We start from the raw sequence: 5,517 nt of genomic DNA, 5'->3' as shown, positions 1-5,517 counted from the left end.
TACATAGTATATAAAGATTCACCTTTTGGCAGAAATAAATTTAGAAATAGAGACTAGAGAAGAAAGGAGCTTGGCAATGTTTCTTGAAAATACACACGTACTTCATAGCCAACTAGAGAGAGAAGTCTGTTAGCCTTTTTCAAACACCACATGTAAAATAGTCACACATAATAACACTTTCCGATTACATGTTCCTTCTACTTTCTGGGACATGGTACCACATAGTTAAGCCAGCAACAGCTGGAGAAATTGTAAGTGGGACAGACTATATGCAACAATGAGCTTCCTATAGACTCCAGTGGTTAACAGCTTTATGCCTCGATGATCTGTTGAATGTGAATATAAATCTTTATCTTCAGAAAGAAGAGATTCATGCAGAGTATAGCCTGTATTATTTTGTCTTCTATGAGCCTATCATTTAACACTGGTTTCTTTAAAACCAAAGAATACTATTCAATGTTCCAGTGTGGGCAAGGCAAGGATCCAGTACTATTTTTGATCATCTTAATTTTCTTTCCCAAAGTTTTAGCCTGAGAAAGCTAATCTATCCCTTATCCCTTGTCTTCTATTCTTCTCTTATTTTTCACTTCACAATAGGCATGAGTCCTGAAGAGACAGATAGACAGAACATGAAACTCCCATAGCTCGCTTCTCTCTCTGTCTCTCTGTCTCTCTGTCGCTGTCTCTCTTCCATTTGGGGAACTCATTTCAGTTTTATCACCTTCAGATATGTTGGTACAAATGAGTTTTTTGAGGTTCCTTCCTTAAAAAATACCTAAACAGCTTTAGTTACAATTCATTATCAGTTTTAGGAACAATAATAGTTATATTCTTCTACTATAAATATATAAAATAGAGCCATGTATAGTGGAAATGCTGGAATATTTGATGCCCAAACAGAAAGCTATTCTTTATTTAAAACATGCCACCCACACAATAATGTCAAGAATTCAAGAAATATTCCTATAAAATATGGCATCTTTTATGAAGTTTAAAGCCACTGTGGTTTTGCTTACCCTTAAACCCACTCACATATAATCTAAATAGAACAGAGCAGAGCTTCCAAATTAAAGATGAATTATACCAAAAACATATTATTAATCACCTGATGTATATATTGATTATATTATGTATTATAATTTCATGATAAATTACATTAAACACCTTGGTCTGTATAAGGATAAAATTATTCATTTATACCTAATAAGTATAAAGATTTAGGACTTTAAGCTTGAATACAAAGGTCAACTTGACACAAGACATCAAAGTACTATGTATAGATACTATGGTCTCCTTCAGTGTAGACATATCAGGAATTTACCAGTTGAATGTGAATGTTTAGAGAATTATTGACACGTTTAAATCAAAGATCATTAAGAAAATATTAATTTTAATGTACATTTTTAGAACTGCAAAAGAAACATAGAAAACTCTCAGCCTCAGTTTCTTTATATATAAAATGGAGATAATAAAAGCACCTACTTCACATGTTTGTTGTGAAGATTGAATGAGATAACCTTAAACACTATATAAGTATTAACTAATCATCTGGGCAAATCATTGATTCACAAATATTTAAGAATATTTAAATTAATGTTACTATGGAAAGTTACCACAGTCTCTGAGCTATGTGCTATAACTATAACAAAATGATAATGTAGAAATCTACAAGAAAATATCAAAATTATGTGGGCATACAATGAGCTATGTTTTAACCCCTTTATCCTCTGTGCTACTACAGTTGTCTGAAAGATTCTGTCAGTAAGCCTAGAGAAGATGACCTTACATCTCAAAAATTTTATTCAGTTTTTAGAAAGCATTTATCCATTTTCAAAGCAGTCCTTGGAACATTTTCATATAAAATAATAAAACAAAATAATATAATATTAAATATATAAAATAAATGACTTCTAGGAACATGTCTTCTATACAAACTCCACCAAAATATGAAAGGAAGCAGATGATGATGGTGGTGGTGGTGGTGGTGATTTTTGTTGTTGTTATTGTTATTACTGATGATAATGATATGTGCCTTATGTGAACATTTAGCTAATAAATTTTGGAACCAGGGTTATAACTAGCCTTTTTGAATTCTACCGCATTTTTTCTTTGACTATTCAACATTGCTTTTAGCTGTCAACTCATAGAACACTCAAATTATTGTTCTTCATATTTCCCAATGGGGATATGAAAATGACACAAAATTAAAGTATTGTATTTCTGAATGAATTCCCTTAGCCAGCACATCAAGGATTCTGATCAAAGAAAGCAAAGGACACTCCTTTTATTCCCCTTCACACCTCATTTTCATAACACTAGTTTCTTCATTTGGAAAAGGTTAACTAAACTTTTTTTTTTCTGTTTGTCCTCCAAATCCCAACAATCTTACTTACATTTAATGAGTGCTTGCTAGTTTCTCAAAAAGTATTTTTTTTTAATTTTGAAATGTGCTCTCCAAAATTAGTCATTTTAGACCATCACTTTATCCATAAAACTGGTTCTTTTCAAATAAACACAGCATTCTTGTCCCTGTAGCCTTTACTGCACCCAGGAAGGGCAATGGAACACCAGAATAGAAACCTCTCTATATGACAGACATGAATCTTTAGCAACAAGAGCAGGAGGATTAACAGACATTTCAAATCACATTGTTTTAACTCTTCCTCTTTCTTTACCTTGTTCATGTTAATCACAGGATTCTGACATTCTCTTTCCTTCTGTGGTTCTCAGTTACCAATAAATCTGTACACATTGCAACCAATAAGCCTTTTTAAAGTGTCTATCATGTGACAATTCTTTCTATTGCTGTTCATATTTCAATATTTTTAATATTGGTGTAATTAATAACCTTTTTCTGAAAATGTAAACTCAATGAGAATATTCCCTCCATTCATACCTATACAGCCTTTGTACCTCTTGCCCATACCCTCTGACAATTGTTCCATAGGGAATCCACTCAATGTATTAAGTTGGAGGAAGAGAGTGTAATACACTTTATTTAGATATCTTTACATTGAATACATTCTAGTAGAGTAAATGGACTCACCCAATCAGTTGTCTTATGCTTTCCCTATATGAACGCCATTTTTTCCATTAAATACCTCTTTGATCACATCCTTTTATGGTATTATTCATAAGAATTATTAATTGAAATTTTAAATTATTTAACCAATATTTAAACATTAGGAAATAAAACTATATTTAAAGCTATATTATAGTGTAAGCCAATTTTTTTTAAAGTTTAGCAAAGCTATGATTCATTTTTCTTAAGATTAATCATCTATTTTTTTCATAAAGCAGAGATTCAAAAACTACAACATAAAGACATATTTTACCAACAGTATGGAAAGTAACTTAACAACCTTCTATCTTTTTTTTCTTTGAAAATGCATCAGATTAATTTTGGCAGGAGCAGCATTACTGTTGGCACAACTACCATTTAACAGTAGCAGCTCATACCCAAGGAAAAAGGTACATTGTAAGGATTCTATTTCTCTTAAATATATATCACAGGGAAAAAATATGGAACGTCTGGTTAATATTTAGATCACCTCTTAGGTTCTCTTGAGTAGGGATTTTTTAGTGTTGAAGAAAAATAACCATGCAGCTACTGTTATTTGGATATATTAAAATAAAGGGTAAAGAAACAGAGAGAGGGAGACACAGAGAAAGGGAAAAAGAGGGAAAGGAGCAAAAGAAGGAAGGAAGGAAGGAAGGAAGGAAGGAAGGAAGGAAGGAAGGAAGGAAGGAAGGAAGGAAGGAAGGAAGGAAGGAAGGAAGGAAGGAAGGAAGGAAGGAAGAAAGGAAGGAAGGAAGGAAGGAAGAATATTCCTGAATCTGAATTGTATGAGTTAGCACTCAGCTAAAAGCATTCTATTAAATAAAGAACAGAACCATTAAAAAGTGTTTCCAGATATAATTTGTCATTAAATGCTTTGAATTTATATTAAAGGTTAATAGTGTGATTTTTCTACTAATGTCCTCCTCTGAAATCTCACAATGACATGGAGATAATACTGGGTTCTCAGTGGAGCTCAAGCTCTAGCTACTTCTACCAAACTAGAAAGTATTATATACCCTGTGACAATCTATGTCTACCTTTCAAGGACCAACCTAGCTACATTCAGAGTGTCCAACCACCAAAGAGATAGCTACCAAAAATTATTTGGGGTTAGGGGAGCATCCAAACATTTAAGTCATAAAATCATTTACTCTAACATGGACAAGCTGTGATATATCACTGGAAATAGTATCCACACTGATAAATGCAATGCTGCATCTTTGAATTGAAGAAGTATCCTAATTATGGAAATTTACTAAATTATATCATGATAAAATTATCATTGATAGAGCATAATTTAAGAAGCAGCATGGGATAGTAAATAAAAGGCCAGCATTAGAAGCAGAAAGCCTTGTGCTCAATTCCTGCCTCTGACCAGAAATAACTTAAACTATCAATGCTCAAGGCAGTTCTCTGAAATACAGGCCACAGGGTTTTTCATCTGCATTGGTGGAAGGAATTTCCATACTGATAGATCCCCATATTTATAGAATCTAATAGTTAAACATCAGAGGCATGTCTGTTGTTAGAATGCCATCTTTAGTAGATAAAGCACAGGCCCTGGATTCAGGAGCACCTGAGTTCAAATCTGGACTCAGACACTTGACACTTACTAGCTGTGTGTCCCTGGGCAAGTCATTTAACCCTCATTACCCTACAAAAAAAAAAATGCCATTTTTAGCCTTTTCCTCTATTGCTCAAGGAGCCAGCGGCTACTATGAATGACACTGTAACCATCAGAACCAGGAAGTTCATGACAAAAATACTTCTTCATTGTAAATAGATGGTTATAGATGTCCTTCATCCTGGAAAGCCCAAAGTGCCCAAGACTGAAATTCAAGAAAAACTGGCCAAAACATACAAGACAACTCCAGACATCATTATTGTCTTTGGATTCAGGACTAATTTTAGTGGTAGCAAAACAACAGGCTTTGGCATGATTTATAATTCCCTTGATTATACAAAGAAAAGTAAACCAAAGCATAGACTTGCAAGACCTATATGAGAAGAAAAAGACATCAAGAAAACAGTGAAAGGAATGCAAGAACAGAATGAAGAAAGTCAGGGGTACTGCAAAGGCACATGTCAGTGTTGGCAAAAAGAAGGAATAAAAGGCACTATGGATGATGTTTATCCGTGAAGATATGGATTTTTGATTAGAACTGTTATGGGAGGATTATGGGCCCCGATTACCCCAACAGTTGTCTGGGGAGGTCAAGGAACTTTTTCCTTGAAACCTCAGGAGTTTTCCCTTGAAATCAAGAACTCTCCTTGAGCTCAAAGACATACACACCCAAAAGAGATAAGCGGCACCAGATCAAACTGAGCATATTTCAGGACCACCACCCCGCATTCCAGTCCACCTGGATGAGGTAATCCTGTTGGGAGAGACTACACCAGGAGAAGACCACCTGGAACTTCCCACCAGCAGACTGCTCAGACCCATCAGGACAGAG

The 5,517-nt window shown here is 34.3% G+C and overlaps 1 pseudogene; it reads left to right on the top strand.

The window, feature by feature from the left end:
- The first annotated feature begins 4,778 nt into the window (after positions 1–4,778).
- Positions 4,779–5,172, top strand: LOC122725885 (annotated as a pseudogene).
- The last annotated feature ends 345 nt before the right edge of the window (positions 5,173–5,517 follow it).

This window comes from Dromiciops gliroides, chromosome 4 (assembly GCF_019393635.1).
Source record: "Dromiciops gliroides isolate mDroGli1 chromosome 4, mDroGli1.pri, whole genome shotgun sequence".
Lineage (NCBI taxonomy): Eukaryota > Metazoa > Chordata > Mammalia > Microbiotheria > Microbiotheriidae > Dromiciops > Dromiciops gliroides.
The sequence above is the reverse complement of the archived record's forward strand: the minus strand, read 5'-3'. Positions and strand labels throughout refer to the sequence as shown.